This window comes from Biomphalaria glabrata, chromosome 3 (genome assembly GCF_947242115.1).
Source record: "Biomphalaria glabrata chromosome 3, xgBioGlab47.1, whole genome shotgun sequence".
Lineage (NCBI taxonomy): Eukaryota > Metazoa > Mollusca > Gastropoda > Planorbidae > Biomphalaria > Biomphalaria glabrata.
Genome location: NC_074713.1, coordinates 44,001,541 through 44,023,103, shown reverse-complemented (window position 1 = coordinate 44,023,103; position 21,563 = coordinate 44,001,541).

The window sequence follows — 21,563 nt, the reverse complement described above, 5'->3', positions numbered from 1 at the left end:
GAAGAAAAATCTAGCATTTAGTTCTTCCCCTAACAATACGAAATAGCTGCATGAATATGCACATTTCTAAAAAGTTATACAAAGTTATACAACGAAATAAAAGGCCTTCTTCTTTGGACTAAATGTAACCGTGAAAAACTTTACGATCCACAAAAAAGTAAAGGCCAGTTGCAGACAAGAAATCAATCAAACATTAAAACTTAAGTTATAAAGAAAAATCTTTACAGTTTTAAAATAAATTAGTTTCCCTTTCAGACCTCGGGATCTATAGGGCAGATGATGAAAAGCTCATATGCTTCTGTGGCTCACGGTTAACGAAGTGTCATGTGGCTAGCAAAGTGACCAACCGATTTACCTTTTCCGCAACTAATGTCAGATACCGGTTAGAGCTGCTGTAGACTCAAGAGGCGCCCAAAGATCCCTAAATTAAAAATCCTAGTCTTCACCAGATTCAAGCCTAGAACCCTCGATTCAGAACACCAAGCAATTCACACTCAGCCACCTACCGCTCCTCCACTTTTAATATATTGATATTCTGATAAATGCGAATGTTTTATATAGAGAAGAACTATGTGTCGGAAAGTTGGGAAGTCTCCACTGGAAGCATAGCTGTTTGTGAATGTAGTATTTGATTTTAGTGAGCTCGAAAAAAATGCTCAAGACTTGTAACGACCAGAACTGGCGTTTATGTATTCTTACCGCATAAAGGAAACATACATGTAAGCTACAAGCTTATAGAAAAACACAAGGCTGTAACTGCCTTCTAAATGGTACGGCTGGGAATCTTCTACAAAAAAAATCCACATAGGAAGAAGCATAAAAAAACAGCTTTATGAGACAGAACGAAGTTAACAAGGGTCTACCAGGGAATATTCATATTATTGAAACGCCTGCAACTTGTAGTAAACTTAGCTTTCTTAAATAGTGAGGAGACATGAACGAAAATGGTTGACCAAGTGACGATGAGGAGACTTGAAGAGAACCTAGACGCCAGGAGGAAGTTAATTGGTGGCCCAAGCCTAGACGGGACCGCAGGCAGAGTTAAAAGATCTTGTTAACTTGTCATTAGATGGTTCTTAATGCATTAATTTAAAAATAAATACATTTAATTATTTCATCATTTGAATAATAAACTACACATTGCTTAAAAATATTCATTTTGTTTCTAAACTTAATTAATAACAAGTTATATTTAAAAAAAAAAAACTATTTCACCATAAAACCTCTCTCTATGGCCTCCTTCAGTCGCGAAGCGACTATGTATGATCTCATGGAAATGAGATGAATGCCTGGGCATTAGCTGTGGTCAGAACGATGTAGCCCACACATCAGTTCCCCCCTCTCCACGCAGCTGATGTATCCAAAGGAACGGCAGTGCCGATACAGTTTGGGGTCAGCGGCGTTGCAGGTTCAGCCAGGGTGTAGCACTGGATGCTGCAAACTGACTTAGGGTCACCAGCTCCTGATTTTTCCTCAGGGTTAACTCCCGAAGCCTTTTCCATGATTGGATATAGCTGCAAGGCAACAGAGGTTTAAATTCAGAGTTTTCCTTCTAGGTGGGTAGCCAGCCATGGCTAACGAGCCCCTCCTGCCCGAAGCTTACTGGTTAAGGCGCCAGTTACTCGCCTTTACCCCTTCTCCTGTTGGTGAGAACAGTTCTTACCACTAAAGAATAAGGCGATAGAGAATAAAAAATTAGTGAGGAATACGTGAAAGATCCATTCGTTCAAAGTTAACTTAAAAATACAAATAATTAACCTAAAAACTTACTTGCATTCTTGACTGAGTATTCGTAACAATGGATATACACCTTCATTGCAAGCGCCCCAAGAATCATCCAGAATGAATTCCCACATTATAAATCCACCAAGACCTTTTTGATTAATATAATTGGCCTTTAGATGCAGAAAAAAAAGAATTAGGCAATAGGTCCAGTAACTTATGCGATCTAGATGCTTTATCTTGTGAAAAGAGCGTGTGTCAGAGTGAATTAGTTTACACTTACAGACTTACCTACTTCAAATAGAAGAAAATTAATTTCTACGCATAGTCATGCACCTTGACGTAGTTGCTAATAAAAGAATTAACTTTTACCAAGTCTTTGGTTTTCATATCTGATTTAAGCGACCCTTTCAATTCTACAATGGCATTAAAATAATGAAAGGTGCCCTCCTCAACATGAATAGCCCCTAGTTAGGTAAATGCTAGATCGCCAAAACCTGTATTGTCAGGTAAAAGAAATGATTGTGCAAAAATTAAGCTTGATCCGAGATAGTCTTTGCGGGAATGTTCTCCGATAAAATGAACTACGCATTCCAAGAGTTCGGTGACATGTAGACAATTACGAGGAAAACTCAAAGAGGGAAATCTTAGTTTAGTTTGGCGCCACACTTTCATGGAGGACATCAGAGCAGTGGACACCTGGTGGGAAGAGGCTTCAGATATTTTGTGGAGACAGCTTGCCGCCCAATGCGCCGAACGGCGCGGGTGTATGTAAGTCCTAAGTAAATAAGAAAAGCAGATTAGATTTGTGTACTAAAATTGTTTGATAGCAGGATAATGCACTGTAGATACCTCAGAATATGCAATTTTTAAAAACCGAAAATAATGCCTGGCGGCGGGGGTCACAGCGAATAATTCCTTGCGGCGTGGGTTGCAGTGCTCCAATATCTCACAAAGACTGCTATGACAAATCAGGTATAAACATTTGGAGACTACACGACCTCAAGAAAACATTAAGAAACTAGAACAGACACAAAATAGAGAAGTGAGATTCATAACAAACGAATATTCACACTAGATTAGAGTAGCACTTTTTTTAAAAATCATTAAATTCAGACCCTTCAGCATAGTGGACTTACAATTAGTAAAGTAGCAATTATACATAAAACACTGTACCACAATCTTCAAATGCAAAAACAAAACTTAATGAAAGATAAAGGCCATTCCTTGTTCCATATACCAGGACGAATGTGTGTAAATACTCTTTCTTCCCTAGTGCCATTAGAGCATGGAATGGGTTGCCTGAAACAGCCATGATAACCAATGACTTAGTATGCATGACTAGATTGACCTAGGGGCACGGGTAGGTCGTAGCGTCTGTATTTGATAATATAAGATAACACTAGGAAGAATATTGAGCAAAGGAAGATAGGTCGGAAAGAATTCGCTGATAGCACCATAACGGATGTCATGATAAAGAATACTTTTATGTTAAGGTCTTAAATAGTTTAATTTTTTGAATGATGTGGTTATTACAATTTTACTATCGCTACAATTTTAATTTGTACAATTATTTTTGTGTGTGAAATTGTGTATCGGAAAATACCGGGTTCTAGAAACAAGCTAGTCTTTAAAAAATACGCAGATTTTGGCTAAAAGACTTGTCAAATAAAGTACTGTAAAATGTGTAGTTCACACGCTTGTTTAAGATCTTTTCTTATTATAGCCTCTATAAAGTTTGATCCCGACTCCCCGTATTTTTGTGCAGATTTTTTTCTCTTTATCAGTTACACCATGGAACTATACTATCTTCTTTACTAACATGTACAGTTTTGATATCAAAAGTTGGTTAAATAGCCATTCTCTATCTCGGTATCCTTAGATTTAATGAAACTTAAGGGGTTATGGTCTGAGCTTACGGATTCAGGATAAAATTTACTATTTATATATCTTAGCGGGCGGGGTGTAGCTAAGGTCCAGCCCGGGTTAACAAGACGTTACAATAGGAAGATTGTTACGATGCTAGGTGGGTATATATGTGCACCTCAGTCTGTAACCAAGGGGCTAGTCACTTAAGCAACCAGACTACATTTATCTCAGCTAACTAACCAAAACTAATTTTAAAAAGCATATAACAAATTTAATTGAGAATATATACTGTGATGTTGCTTATTCAGGCTGTCTTGAAGTCAACCAATTACTCTGCGAGCGTTTGAGTATAGATGTTCGGGTGTACTCCGTGTAGTTGAACAACAATACATACAAGAACAGGCACATCGGTTTTTAACTAGTGAAGAGATGTAGTCAACACTGATGAACAATTTCACATAAATTTATTCTGATAAAAGGCCACAGTAGAAGTCTCTGTCACTAAACACGTCGTTACCCTGGAGTATTCTATCGCTAACTGATTTTTCCGGTCTCTAACCCAACATATCCCAAACGTCACTAGTCCCGTTCAATATGCGTCTTCTATGGTGCGTCGCTAAATAACTAACCTATATAAATAAGGTGTCTAACAGATTCCTCCCACCCCTTGAAAAAAAAATATGTCAATATTTTTCCACTACTGTCAAGTCTTACAAGGGCATTTTCAATTTAAGGGGAAGACAACAAACATAAAATCTTGACATCTTCATCTTGACTTGACAGTTCCTCATATTCAATGTCAATGTTCATAACATTCCAGAATCATCTTCATTAGTACACAGTTCATCATGGAGGAAAATGTGGCATCTTATGGGCACGTCATACATCACAAATGTTCTTCACTGGCAGTAATCTGATAAAATACAATATTTCAAAAAACAATTATAGACTTTATTTCCACATTCAATAAATTTTTTCCTTACCACCCTTTTATACGCTTTTGTCCATTTTTCTTTTATACTCACCCTTTTCCATAGAACTAACTTTCGTCAATGATATATGAAATGATTCACACAAATAAAAATATCCATACTTACTTTTAAATGCTTAACATCAAATTTACTTATCTCCCTTTTCCATAACATATAAATGGTGTCAATATATTAATATATATTACATACTCAATATAATCATAGTTTATTTACAAAATTATTTCATTTCAATGTCATTCTAGATAATAGATCAGCTACAATATTCACAGATCCACTAATAGCTTTCACTTCAAATTTATACTTCTGTAGTGATAAGAACCATCTATAAACACGACTGTTTTTCATGCTCTTTTGCTGTATATACTGAATAGGTTTATGATCAGTTAATAATATGAATTTCCTTCCTATTAGATAGCTCTCTAGCTTAGTAATTACCCATATTACAGCTAAAGCTTCTCTTTCAATGACACTATATTTTTTCTCTGCCTCTGACAATTTTCTACTTACATATAATATAGGATGTAAGTTATCATAGTTCTGCATTAAACAACCACCAATAGCATTACCAGATGCATCAGTTGTGACATAAAATATTTTGTCTTTATCAGGTAGTCTTAATATTAGTTCATGACTAAAAATATCCTTAATTCTGTCAATAGCTTTCACACATTCCTCATTACAGACTACTTTTTGAGGTTTTCCTTTCTTAAGTAAGTCATTTAATGGATTCACTATTTCTGCTAAGTTCTTTATAAACTTTCTGTAATAATTTACTATTCCTAATATGCTTTTAATTTGTCTTTTTGTTGTAGGTATTTCAATATTAAGTACTTTCTTTATGTTATCTTCAATAGGGCTAATCATGTTGTTATTTACTTTATGTTCTAAAAAAATTATTTCTTTCAATCCTATTTCTACTTTTTCTGCTTGAATTGTAAGTCCACTTTCTTTTATTACTTTAAACACTTCTTTTACATCTACCAAATGTTCCTCCCAACTATTATTAAAAATACATATGTCATCCAAATAGCAAATAACATTTTCTTTGTTTCCAATTATCATGTTCATCATTCTATTAAATGTGGCAGGTGCATTTACTAATCCAAAACTCATATAATTCCATTGAAAAATACCATATGGTGTTAAAAATGCTGTGTAAGGTTTTGCATTTTCTGTTAAAGGTATTTGCCAATAACCTTTAGTTAAATCTAATTTAGTAAAAAATTTTGCTCCATTTAATTTATGTAAAATATCTTCTATATTTGGCATTGGATATGGGTCAAATTCTGTGATGTTGTTAAGTTTCCTATAATCAATACATAACCGTATATCTCCATTCTTCTTTTTGGCTATCACAATTGGTGAAGCATAAAGAGATGTTGATGGTTCAATTATACCTGATTCTAGTAAATTGTCTATTTCTTTCTTTACTTTGTCTTGTAAATGTATCGGTATTCTATATGGCTTAAGCTTGATAGGTTTTGGGTCTGTTACTTTAATGTCATGTTTAATAATATTAGTTTTTCCTGGTATGCTGGAAAAATTTTTTTTGTATTCCTGTATTATTTTAGTTATATCTTTTGACTTTTCCTTAGTTAAATTATTAAGATTAATCTTTTGCCAAGTTTGATTCTCTTTTGTTTCTATTACAGGTATTTCCTTAATATCATTTTCATTGTGATTTTCATTTGTTATTATCATCAAGCATTCTTCTCTTTCTGAAAATGTATTTTCTATTTCCTCCTGAATGTTTTGTATCAACTCATCTTCTCTATCATGATACAGTTTCAAATTATTTATGTGATATGTTTTAATTTTCCCATTTATTTCAATTTGATAATTCACATCATTAATTTGTTTTATCACCTTAAATGGACCTTTCCATTGTTTACCAATTTTATTCTTCAGGTCATTTATTAATATTAATACATTGTTTCCTACTTCTAGTGTTTTCAATTGTCTTTTCTTATTTATATTCTCATGAGCACTTTGTTTGTACTTCTTGTTGTTGTAATATGCTTGAGTCCATATCTCTTTCAATTCTGTTGTGATTGTTGTTTCACTGTCATTATTTAATTTATTATCATTGTCTATTAGATTTTCTTTAAAAACATCTAATTCATCTCTGGGTTTTCTTCCATGTATTATTTCATATGGTGAAAATTGTGTTGCTTCATGGATGTTGTTTCTATGAGCAAATAGTACATAGTTAATGTAATGATCCCACTTGTTCTGATTATTCTGAATTATTTTTGTTAATGATCTTTTTAATGAACCACCATACCGTTCACATAAACCGTTACTCTCTGGGTGGTAAACCGAAGAGTATATGTGTTGTATATTGTATTGTTTAGTCCATTTCTTAAATTGTTCTGACTGAAACTGAGATCCCTGATCACTCAATATAATTTTAGGTATACCATGTCTTGTAATTACTTTTTGAGTTATGGCATTAATGATATTCTCTGCACTTGTATTTGATAATGGGATTGCCTCTGTGTATCTACTAAACATGTCTATTACTGTTAGAATGTATTTGTTATTATTTTCAGTTTGAATTAAAGGACCTATTAAATCAATAGATACTTTCTGAAATGGTTCTGTAGGTTCATCCATTTCTTGAATGGGTGCTTTATTCACTAAGCTTTTGTTAGATCTCTTTTGACATATGTCACATGAGTTTATGTATTTGTTGATTGTTGCTTTCATTTTGGGCCAAAATACTTGTTTTGACAAATTCCTATAACATTTCTTTACTCCCCTATGTGCTGCTAAATTAATATCATGTGTCATGATTAAAACATCTTTCCAATATTTCTGTGGTAAGACAAGTTGTTTTATTTTCTTGTTATCATTACTTGTTTGTCTAAACAATATTTTATTCTCTATACAAAATTTCTCCATTGGATTATTATTGTTTTTATCTGATATTCTTGAATATATTTTCCCAATAATATTGTCATTCATTTGTTCTAATGCAAATGTGGGTGTTGTTTCTTTTTCACTTTGAGATATTTGTGTTTCAAGACTATTTTGTGTTTCATTTTCTATCTCTCTTTCCTTAACATCTGTATTTTCTATTTGTATTACATTACTGGTTTCTTTTTCTTCATCATTACTTATTACATTTATTGTATTTTCCTGTTTCTCATCTTGTTTATCCATTGATCTTGTTATTATCATACTTGTTATATTTTGTGTTTTTATGTTTTCATGATTTTGTCTTATGTTTTTGTATTTGTTTTGCCAGTCTTCTAATTCTTTTCTTGAACATTCTTTAACTCCTTTTATGTTTCCTACTAACATATCATATCTCATTTCTGGTATTGCAATGCCATCACAATAACCAGTGAAAAATGGAGTTTCAATGTATACCCTTATAGCTTTAAATTCCCTTACGGTGCCATCTGCTAATTCTACTTTCTTAGTAAACCCTTCATACCAATGAGGTTTGACAAATTTAGTTTTTACTGCCAAAGTGTTACAACCTGAATCCCTGATTAATTCCACCGGAATTCTATCTACAAACCCTGGGTACACTGCAAAATTGTTCCTATTTCCTTCCATGAAATATATCCTATCTGTACCTTTATTTTTGTATTCCCTACTGTAACTCCTATTTCTATAATTTCCCCTGTCATTCCTATCTCTACTCCTATATCTACTGTTATTTTGTTCATTGTATCTATTTCTACTTCCAGACCTACTATTCCCTCTTCTACAGTTAGCTGCTATATGACCTTTTCCTTGACATTTAAAACAGGTTATTTCACTATATTTTCTATTTCCACTATTTGATCTGTTTCTATTTCTACTTCTATCAACATTTTCTTTGGTGTATCCTATTAAATCTACTTTGCTCTTATCCCTATCAGAAAATGGTTTATTGGGATAGGCATTTTTGTATACTCTCATTATCTCTGTTATTTCATCTATAGATTTTGGGTTTCTTTCTCTAATAAAAGATTGTAATTGAGGATCACATTTATTTACAAAGTTGTCCACTAGAATAAAATTTTTTAATCCCTCATAAGAGTTTATCACTTTTTCTAATTTTACCCACTTATTGAAAAAATCCTTTTCCATATTAATAGTAGTTTGGGGGTCTATTCCTAATGATGGTATATTGTCAAAGTATTTCTTTCTAAAAGTTGTAGCATTATGACCATAGGCATTCAGCAACTCTCTTTTTAAAACTTGATAGCTATCATCAATATGATGGTCATGATTTTGGCATATTGTTAGAGCTTGACCATGAACGAAGTCTATCAGTATTTCAGACCATTCTTCTTCAGGCATATTAAATGTAGACATTTTTGCCTCATATCTTTTCAGAAAATCACCAATGTCATCCTTCTGTTCATCAAAACTTTGTATCTTTCTCTTTAGCCATGTCTGCGAATTAGGGTTGTCTCTTTGAGTGGTATAATTATTTGAGTTATTTGTGTTATTTCCTTGTTCAGTTTGAGCTCTGGCTTGTGCTGCGTCCAATCTCATCTTTTCCATTTTAGCTTCATGTTCTCTCTGCCTTTCTTGGTCCTCTTTTTGCTTCTCATATTCTTCCTTTCTGATCCTATCTTGTCTCTCTATCTCTTGTCTTTGACGTTCTTCTTGTCTTTCTATCTCTTGTCTTTGACGTTCTTCTTGTCTTTCTATCTCTTGTCTTTGACGTTCCGTTTCTTCCTTCACAACTTGCTGTACATAAGCTGCTAAGTCCTTTCCTTTTAACTCCATGGCCTTTCCATCCTGCATAGCTGTTTCCTTAACCTCCTTAAGGTCCACATATGATGATGTAGCCATTGTATTTTATTTTCACCCAAATTTATATATTTTTACTTAGCCTATATTAGTTATGGCTATACTTTAAACTTATTTTATATTTAAGTTTTTACACACTTTTATACAAGTTTTAAGTGTTATGTCTCTATCTATAGATTTAGTAAATGTGTAAATCTAGTCTGAGTTATTATGGTTATATTCAAATCTGTATATTAGGTCTAGTATCACACAAATTTAAATCTAGTATATTATAGTATGTATAATAATATCATTTAGATCTAGTTATCAAGAGCACTATGACTATTAGTATGAATAACTATGATCAATTTTAAAATTTGATATGACTGAAGTGTCTATAGAGTAAATTCAACGACTGTCTAGAGTCTAGATCTAGAGTAGATTATGGTTCTATTTAACCATATGAAACAAATATGAGTTTATACAATGTCAAATATATCTTCAACAAGATATAAGTCTATATATCTAGAATGTACTACCTTCATTCATCTTTCAATTAATAATATTTCAAATTAGAGTCTAGATGATTTAATGTACTAACGAGGTGTACAAAAATTTGTAGATCTAAATTTAGCCAGACGACAGTGTTTGACTACATAGCCAGTTTCGGCATTATTCTCATGGCAAAATCATATTTGATTTTAACCGCTCAAACTAAAATTATTTTAGTCTGATTCACAATAAAAGAATCCTACCCGTACTTTCTATCATTAAGTGAAAAAAAATTACAGATCTAATTAAATTAATAAAACTAAATAATTTAAAATAATATAAACAAATGAAATAATTAAATGAGACTATCGCTATGGGTTGGGATATGACAATATGGCACACAATGATAACGTCACGAAGTAACTAAGCAACAATGGATATGACGTTTACACAAACAAAACAATTACAACCCTAAACGTATAATATAGCTTTTCATCTAAATTATGTCTTCTACCCCGAACGGGTTTTAAGGCTTCAGCACCACCTGAATTTCAGGCTAACATACCAAATTTAGACAAAATCTATTTCTAAGGACAATCTAAACATATACTAATAAGAAAAATGGCACTTAGCTTTTGATAAGAAAGATCCCTTTGTTCGGACTCCCGAATATGCTAGATCACAACAAATTCTCTTCCAGTTCTGACTCTGTTCTCCGGTGCTACCAGTGGATACAATCCGTGTCGAGTATCCCACGTAATGCCACAGATGTCTTGATATGCCACAGCAAAATGTTTCAGTTTCTTCGACGACTGTTGATGACCGTATGTGTAGTTCCGACGACTTTGTGTACACAGTTACTGACGAATAGGTTAACGGTTCTTCTGGCGATGACTTGATTTGTGTAGACGACTACTGACAAATAACAGTCTCTTGACGGCAACTTGATCTGGACGACTGACGAATAACGAATTTCTTGACGATGACTTGATCTGGGCTGACGAATAACGACTTTCTAAAATAATTCACTGCTTCTGCTGCTACTCTGGTAGTACGACGAAGTTTGCTGTTGTATGCTGCTTCACTAGACCAAACTGTCCAATGTATACTAGGTGAAACCAAGGTCACCTCCGACGACGTTCCGTTATACGACTAACGGTTTTCAACGAAATTAAGTGGATGTAGCTGTTTCCACAACTTCAATATCAACAAGTCTAGATATCGTCTAGACCAACGAATACTAAATATATCAGTGTCCAGCAGCGAAAAATACGATTTTACTAACCTTCCAAGGGTTAAACACAGTGACCGTTATAAAAGTGGCAAGCAACCGGTTCAATGAGCAAACTGCTCCACAAGAATCTCTCAAAGGGTAAGACGACAGAGCGATTTCGATTTAGTTAGCTACCAAACTTGTAGTACTCACAATACTTCTGACAGCGGGTAAACTGTCCTTCTCGAAACTGACGAGGTAAAACTTGATACTCGATGTGGCTCCTACGACGAAGAAAAAATATGTCCAACAGGTTCACTAACGATCTCTCACCCGTTATGAATGAACGGTTTCTCTGGTTGTAGGTCGATTCAGCATATGAAGATCAGGCTTTGATACTATACTGGTTAAGTAGACCAGACGTTGCGATGATTACTGTCCTGACGAAGGTCACCCTGAGTTAACGGCTCGTTGAACGTACGATCAAGAACATGTAGATCTAGAACAAAGTCACTCTGCGATGATGCTGTGTTCAGCCGTACTCCGATGAAACTTTATAACTTCGAGTGCACGATCCTCACCTGAGTAAACGTTCTGCTTCGAGGTCCGGTTCGATGTTCGGGCTTCGGGCGTCGGGGGTCGCCACTGTGATGTTGCTTATTCAGGCTGTCTTGAAGTCAACCAATTACTCTGCGAGCGTTTGAGTATAGATGTTCGGGTGTACTCCGTGTAGTTGAACAACAATACATACAAGAACAGGCACATCGGTTTTTAACTAGTGAAGAGATGTAGTCAACACTGATGAACAATTTCACATAAATTTATTCTGATAAAAGGCCACAGTAGAAGTCTCTGTCACTAAACACGTCGTTACCCTGGAGTATTCTATCGCTAACTGATTTTTCCGGTCTCTAACCCAACATATCCCAAACGTCACTAGTCCCGTTCAATATGCGTCTTCTATGGTGCGTCGCTAAATAACTAACCTATATAAATAAGGTGTCTAACAATACATAAGCGATACTTTATTAAATATATTTCCATGAGCGAAATTAAATCAATAATAAAATACGGCCTCTATGTACACTAACCACTCTTTATCTTTCCACCAACCAAAACAGATATATTTACTACCAACTTAACTTCCGTATATCACTTACAAAAATAAACCATTGTAATCAATGAAGTACCCGATAATAACCTAAAGCTAACTAAAATTTAACTAATTCCTACCAATGCCAAAACTTAACTGCAACGCGAACCTAATCTATCCTAACAAAAAAACTTATGTCAGAATTGGGATCTGTGCTCAAGTGGCTAAATACAATATTTTTTAGGATTAAAAAAATGAGTTGTAGAATTGTTCTAGTTACCTTTGCCTTAAGACTTAAAGCGTCTTCGAAGTAATGGATAAATTTTTTATACAAACGATTTTCTCTCCAATCCTCAGTACACAGATAAGGAGCTTGATCACTTAAATGCTGTATTTTGGTAGCGTGTTCTTTTAGAATATTGCAGAACTAAAAAAAAACAACATCAAAGTACAAAAAATACTTTTTTTTTACATGAACGCTTATATAAAGTATAATTGAATGATTCTCCAAGAGAAATGTAGAGAGCAAAATTCAAATCTCAAACTGTATTCATAGATTTGACTAAAGCTTTTGATAATGTTAGTCGTGAAGGCCTCTGGTAAATCATGTCCGAATTCGGCTGCCCGGATCTATTCATAACAATGGTGCGCCAATTCCATGTATGCAAGCAAGAGTCCAAGACAACGGAGACTACTCCAAGCCTTTTCCTGTCTCAAATGGCGTGAAGCATGGGCTGTGTGCTGGCTCCAACGCTTTTCAGCATACTGTTTACCGCCATGCTGAAAGATGCCTTTTGCGCAGAAAGAATTGGAGTTGGCATACGATATCGCACCGATGCAAGTTTATTCAATGCTCAGAGACTCAAGGCAAAGACCAATGTAAACTACGACTGCATCAGAGACCCACAGCGTCTATCTGACCAGGTACTTGAAGTTAAATAAAATATCGTTTGCCGCTAAAATAATTTATCTAAACCACTAAATATTGACCTACAATGTTAGTAGCAGTACTAAACTCTTGATGCCAAAAGCAGAAGCGGTCATTGGCCTATAAATTACAATCCTGATAACCAGCTGTTGGTCTGAAATTCATGAACACATACATCCACCCAGATCGCCCTTTACTTTTAAGAGATTTTAATTAGTAACTAGTTGGAATTATGCATTCACATATTTTACATTGACCATCCCACACACATCCCCTTTACAGTTGGTGGTCTCGTACATACACATAAACACACTCATGCTACACAGATTAGCTCTGTTAATAAATACTATTAAGTTTTAATTCATCAATCAGTAACATAGTTTAAAACAATAAGATAAAAAAAAAGAAAAAAACATTAGTAGGAAAATAGGTATGTAATTATGTGTTTAGCAACACATGCTATTTACAAGACATGTTGGTTTAAAAAGTCAGTCAGTCAATGTGGCTATGTATATTATAGAATGGATTGCTAATAAAAAAAAATGTATACTTACGACATCATAGGACCTTACTCCCGCAGATAAGTACAAGCCCTCAGGATATATTCTAGCGTTATATTGGAACGTATGAGGAGCTGGCAAAATAGCAATAAGCAGTTTTTCTTTGGCACATCCTTTTGAAAGCACATAATTGGTTACAAAGTTCTGAAATTATACAAGATAGTACTTGTTTTTCCTGTTGTTTGTACTTGTGTGTGACCGATGATGATTTGTCAAATATATAAAGCTTTTATGGTTTTACGAATCTACATATTATACACCAATACTTATTTTTTTAAAGAGTGCAATATGGGAAGCTCAAAATTAATTCAGTAAAGCAATGTAAAGATCCTAACTGATACCTTTGCTTGTCTACGTTTAAGTAAAAAAACACAACTAATAGGACTAATTGATGATTTTTTAAAAGGTTTAGATAAAAATGAGTAAGTAGATGCTATCTTATAGATTTTTACAATGCTTTTAACAAAGTTCACCAAAATAGTTGACTAAAAAAATAAAATATTTTGTCATAGATGGTCCACTGCATCAATGAATTAAGGACTTTCTGATAGTGAGAGAACAGTCATAGGTCCATTACTTTTTAAAATTTTCATACATGATTTACGAAAATTGCATTAGTTCAGGAACAAAAGTCAGATTATTTGCAGACGATTGAATAATATACAGAACAATGAAACAACAAAAATTACAGAAATTTTACTAGAGAATTTCTTTCCACCCAAAAAAAAAATGTCAGTAAATAAGAGTAACAGAAAAACTAAAGCAAATTAATTTCACATATCTTATTCATGGTAAACCAGTAGCACAGACTAAAAACTAAAATACTTAGTGTTATAATAAATGAAAAACTTTTAAGAAATCCGTATCTTTTACATTAATATACACATATCTGAGCCATGTATCAAAAAAGCAAATAAAGCATTAGGGTTTATTAAAAGAAATTTCTATAAATCAAATAAGAACATAAAAATAAAATGTTAATTAACTTTGGTTAAGCCAATAATAGAATATGCATCCTCTGTTTGGGACACCTCAACTCTAGAAAAAATTAAGAAACTTGAACAGACACAAAATAGAGCAGTGAGATTCATAACAAACGATTATTCACATTTGACTAGAGTAACACCTTTAGTAAAATCAATAAATTTAGAAAGCCTTCAGGACAGAAGACTTAAAAGTAAAGTAGCAATCATACATAAAACACTGAGCCAAATACAGAAACAAAATCTAATAAAATTACACAGAAAGACAAAAAAATAAAGACACATTCCTCGTTCCATATGCTAGGACAGATTGTTAAAAAAAAAAAAAACAGTGACTTGGCAGAATTTAGGTCATTGGTTAACATGCATGTCCAAATGCATGGCGCGTAGGATGTAATCATCTTCTTTTTTGAAGTAACGTCTGTATTATATAAGATAAGATAAGATTAAGTAACGCCACATCTCTAGGTTAAAATATGGATTTTCTTTTACTTTTAAGAAAATAAATTGGCAGATGGACAACCAACAAAAAGAAAAGCAACAAAAAAAAAAACAGAAGTTATGTTCTACAATTCACCCAATAAAACCTATTTAGCCCTAAAAATCCCCGTAATTGGAGATCCACTTAAAGTGGTGGATCACTTCAGATATCTTGGAAGCATGGTATCGAATGACACATCGTTTTCAAGGGAAGTTGATAACTCTCTTGTCATGGCCAGTGGTGCTTTTAGACGCTTCCAGGAGTGAGTTTGCGGAATACCAAGCAGTTGATCTATCAACCATTCTACATGGATCTGAGACATGGCTATAATACAGAAAGCAACTAAGACTTCTTGAACACTTTCACCAAAGATGTTTTGATCCTCATCATGGACATTCGATGGCAAGACTGCACCACAAGCTGTGATGTTCTAGCGAACGCCGGTTGGACAGTAAAGAGGGACTTCATAAATGTATACTGTAGGCAGTTTTGATTAAAAAATAATTTTACATACAAGATAGTTTATATTTTTCAAGAAGGCCTTAGTGACGAGATAATATAGAGAGAGTGTGATTCACTCCGGCACTGTTAGTCTACAATGAAGAGCGTCCGGTTTTTAAATTGAAATAATGTCATGTCAGGTCGCCGATATCCTTCTGGTTGCAGTAGCACAATCCACTAAGAACAGTCAATAATCCAAGTAATCGAAATAATCGAAATAATTTCACAGTTCACCAAATCAAATGTACATCCAACTATTCACAAAAACCGATTCAAGAAAAACAATCCTCCGTTACAACAGCATAAACCAAAATCACCCTACTTTGCACGTGGAAACAAAAAATGGTTAGTCAGGGAGGAACAGGGTTACAACAATATTCTTGTGGTGAAATAGTTACTATTTGTTTATGTTTGTGTAAAGTCGTGAGAATGTGTTCACAACATTGATTCAAGTAAAAGTAGTAATACAAATGGAACGTCTATTTAGGTCAAAAGAGCTAGACATAGAGCCTAGCTCGCCATCGGCTGCCGAGAAGTGGCTGCACTGGCTCAGAACATTTGAGAATTTCATCTCCCCAGTCTCTCATTGCGAGATTGACAAAAAGAAATTACTGGAAAACTACGTTTCTTCGAGCGTATTTCAAAACATAAGTGAGTGTACCACGTTCGAAGAATCAATCAAAGTTTTACAAAATGTCTACGTGAAGCCTAAAAGCGAAATTTTTGCACGGCACATGATAACTCTTTGTCGACAAGAGAACGGACAAACCGTTGACTCCTTCCTACTTAAGCTTAAAATTATGGCCAAAGACTGTGACTTCAAAGCTGTCACCGCTGAAGAACAGAGATGCCTTCGTAAGAGACGCCTTCATTACTGGACTGGCTTCAAACAGCATAAGGCTACTCTAACTCTACAGTGCGCCTATGAAGAGGCAAAACAACTTGAATATGCCCATAACCATGCCATGGCGTATAACATCCACTCTGAAACTCCCTGTGGAGCTAGCGCCGACGAGGAGAGCCTTTCTCCAACGACAAAAGTAGAACACGAGGTGAGTGCGGCGACTAGTAAAAGATGTTTCTTTTGTGGAAACAGCCCACATCAACGCTTTAGATGTCCGGCCCGTGACGCTACATGCAACTTGTGCGGTAAGAGGGGCCATTTACAGAAAGTCTGTAAATCGACCAGACAGACACTCAAATCTATAACCTCAGCCATAGTGAAAGCAGATGATGAGACATCTCGGACTACAACCGTTGGATCTTCCTGGGCATCGACACCAGCGTCCGGTCTTACTAAATCTACTATTTCAGTACTCGTCAATGGAGTACCATTGAAGGCTCTCGTAGATACGGGGAGCAGTGAAAGCTATATATCTTCTTCAATTGCTAAAAGGTACAAATGGAAATTAGAAACGTCCAGAAACAGAATCTACATGGCCTCTACACATCTTTCTCGCACTACTCACGGCCATATTTTCGCTAAAATAAAGTACAAAGATGAACAATATGAAAGTGTTAAGCTCTCACTACTAGATGGACTAGTATCTGATGTAATCTTAGGGCTAGATTTCATCAGCCAGCACGAAAAACTGATGATCCCATTTGAGGGAAAACGAAGCACTCTCCAGGTCTGTACGCTGAAAGCTGCACGAGTTGAAGCCCCTCGCCTCTTCGCTAATCTTGCTCCTAACTGCCACCCCATAGCCACTAAATCTAGAAAATATTCTATGCCTGACTCCAAATTCATTTAAACTGAAATCAAGAGACTTCTATCTGACAAAATTATTGAGCCTTCCACGTCCCCGTGGCGAGCCCAGATAATTGTAACAACGAATGAAAGGCACAAAAAGAGAATGGTTATCGACTATAGCCAAACCATCAATCGATTCACTTACCTCGACGCGTATCCCGTGCCAAAAGTGGATGAACTGGTGCAGGAAATATCTAAATACTCAATGTACAGTACATTTGACCTCAAAAGCGCTTACCACCAGATACCTATCAGGGATGATGAAAAGCAGTACACGGCGTTCGAGGCTGGCGGAAAGCTTTATCAGTTTTGCCGCATTCCTTTTGGAGTGACAAACGGAGTCGCTGCATTTCAAAGGACGATCAACACAAAAATTGTGTTACTACAGGACACGTTCGCTTACGTGGATAACATTACCATCTGCGGACTTGACTCCATTAGCCACGACCAGAATCTACAGAGATTTCTCAATGCCGCTAAAAAGTACGGTATCACCTTCAACAATGATAAAAGTGCTATTGCGACTAATAAAGTATGCCTCCTAGGCTACGAAATATCACAAGGGCAATTAAGACCAGACCCCGAAAGATTTCAAGCATTGAGAAATCTACCTCCACCACAAGACATGAAATCACAAAAGCGGGTGATTGGACTACTGTCCTATTATTCTCAATGGATCCCAGATTTCTCCAGCAAGATCCATTTATTGGTGAACAACAAAGCCTTTCCTCCCCCTGAACAAGTACAGGAATCTTTTAAACAGCTAAAACACGAACTTGAAAACGTTGCTGTGTCGACGATAGATTACAATCGACCTCTAACAGTCGAAACAGATGCCTCAGACATCGCGATCGCCGCCACTCTTAATCAAGACGGCCGTCCTGTCGCCTTCTTTTCAAGAACACTCACTAATAGTGAACGCAGACACTCAGTAGTCGAAAAGGAAGCATACGCTATTGTAGAAGCCCTGAGAAAATTGCAACATTACCTAATCAGTAGACCCTTCACATTGGTGAAAGATCAAAGCTCAGTGTCTTTTATGTTTGACCAGCAAAACAAGGGCAAGATCAAAAACGAAAAGATACAAAGATGGCGACTGGAGCTTAGTTGTTTCCAATATGACGTCGTATATCGACCCGGGAAACAAAACGCTGCGGAGGATACCTTTTCAAGAAACCACTTTGCGTCAGCAATGGCTGGAGAAGACCTCAAACTGTTACACAACAACCTCTGTCACCCAGGGGTCACGAGACTCCTCCATTTCGTTCGGACTAAGAACTTACCTTTTTCCTGCGAGGACGTCCGGAAAGTGGTAAACCAATGTAAAACTTGCGCTGAACTGAAGCCTAGATTCTTCAGTCTTCAGGCACCCTCATCAAGGCTACCCAACCATTTCAGAGAGTAAGCATCGATTTTAAGGGGCCACTCCCATCTGCTACTCACAACAAATACTTATTAACAATGGTGGATGAATACTCACGCTTCCCATTTGCCTACCCATGTCCCGATATGTCCTCATCTACTGTCATAAAGTGTTTAAATCAGCTGTTTTCCTTAGTTGGGATGCCAGAGTACGTCCATTTTGACAGAGGTACGTCCTTTATGTCGAGGGAGGTGCAATCCTTTCTGCACGAGAGGGGAATAGCTACAAGTAGAACAACCGCTTTTAATCCTTCAGGCAACAGACAAATTGAACGACTAAACAAAACTCTATGGAACGCTGTTACTTTAGCACTGAAAGACCTCGATCTCCCGATCTCGAGATGGGAGCTTGTCTTGAACCAGGCCCTATACTCGATTAGATCATTACTATCTACGGCAACAAACGAAACTACACATGAGAGAGTTTTCCGGTTCAACCGGAAATCCTCCTTCGGGATATCTATCCCCACTTGGCTATCTAGCCCAGGTCGAGTGTTGCTGAGAAGAGAGAACCGATCTTCAAAGTATGATCCTCTCACGGAAGAAGTTGAATTACTGATGTGTAACCCCCAATATGCCGTCGTACGGTTGCCCAGCGGTAAAGAGGAGACGGTCTCTCGAAGACGCTTGGCTCCCACCCCCCTCCCCATCCACAACAAGTGAACCTTCGTTCTTCCCTCAGGGTGAGGATAATGAATATCCTCCAGAAACTCAAAACACGGAAGTACCAGTCAACACCCCTACGGTGATACAAGAAAGGAAAGAACCCCAGGAAGGCTCTGAGGACCTTCGAGCGCTTCCTCTTGAAAATACACAGAACCATCATACCCCACTTGACGCTCAGGCACTCACTCGTGACTCAGTAACTGTAGAACAGGATAGTCAACCCCATTACAACTTAAGAGAGTGAGAAGAAAAAGACCGAACTATAGAGTCTAGAGTTGTTCCTCTATTGCACTACTTATGTTCTACATAAACTGGCATTGTTTATCTCTTGCTACTGATACTAGAGTTTACTTTTCACTTACTTACGTACATGTCTACTTACTACACTATTTGTTAATATTTAAAACAGAAACTAGTCATTGTTTATAAGTCGTACTACAGAGACTGGTTTTTAGGTTTCTTTGCATCACCATTCACTATTGTTTACAAGAGAAATTATTATTTCGACACTATTTATTGATCTATTGTATTACAGGCACTGGCATTCTCTTTTATTTATGCTATTGGCCTACTGTATTACTATACTTGCTATTTTAATTCTAGGCGGGGTGAATGTGGTGAAATAGTTACTATTTGTTTATGTTTGTGTAACGTCGTGAGAATGTGTTCTTAACATTGATCTAGTGTGCTACTGTCCAAGTCTCTTTCGTCAGTTCATGTGTCGTTCTAGTTTAATAAAGCCTTGGTTTAGGTTACTCTTCAGTGTTCTTTTATTTCTTATTACAATTCTATTCAGACTAATTCATTCCTGTTTTTAAATTGAAATAATGCCAAGCTATACATAGACCACATTATGTTTTTAATATTGCATTTGTTATTTAACTTACAACAGAATGTTGATCCAGAGGGGATTCTCCAAACAATCTACTATGGTGTCTATAACTCACATTCCTTAGTGGAAAAAAGAAAAAGGTCTCCAGAGTCACCATGTCAACTATACTGAAATGAAATGGAAAAAAAATGATTAAAGTCTAATTAAAATAAATGTGCAAGTTAAATTTCAAATTGAAAAAAAAACTTGACAAGTTAGCTAGTAGTTTTAACAATAACAGAAGTAAATTAACATGTCTTCTTTTGATCGTTTAAAGTAAAAAACATTTTTAAAATAATATTGGGCACTTAATTAAAATTATTTTTTTTTTAAATTTAACTCTTTCAAAATGAATTTTTAACCAACATAAATACTTCTTCGATTACAATTGTTGATTTTATATCTATCTATCTATTTATCTATCTATCTATCTATCTATCTATCTATCTATCTATCTATCTATCTATCTATCTATCTATATCTATCCATCTATCTATCTACCTATATCTATATCTTTACCAGGATTCAAACCCGGAACCCCCTGGTCGGAAACCAAGAGCTTTACCACCGCGCCTCCTATATATTCTATAATTTGTACACTAGCAGTACTGTCCCTTGTTTAACAGCCCTTGACCTGTGTGCTTGGCTTGAGTCGTGTGTGTCAGTAGTGTCATTTATATATAGATATATATATATATATAACATGGGCGTAGCCAGGATTTTTTTTCGGGGAAGGGGGGTTGGTTGGGATTTTTATCTTCCCCCCCCAGCCACCCCCCACCCCCGCGACAAAAAAGTATGCACGTGTGTGTGTGTTCATAATTAATCTTTATTACATTGAGACCATTCATTCTTTCAGAAGATGTTTATTGTGTCTAGAATATGTTTCTCCTGGAGTTAGTGTAAAAAAATGTAGATTCCCCGCCCTTGCCATCACGGGGGTCTCGGAAAGCGCTTGAGGCTCCCCCAACGCAGGGCGAAGCCCCTTCGGCTAGAAATATTTCCGGTTTTGAAAGCCAACAAAATGAATATTCTGAGGTATTTACAGTCCATTATCCGTAAATACTGAGACCAGCTTAGGCGTCAACTTTCCTTGGCTGACATAGAAGAGAGCACTTGGTTGCCTGCGGCCTCAGAACGAGACAGCTGGAGGTCACTCACGAAGGCCACGGGATACACATTTGAGACCAAAAGAAAATCTGCTGCCGAGGACTAACGCAAACGGCGAAAAGTAAATAAGTAAATCTCAATCGACCACCTGCGGACAATGGTTATGCTTG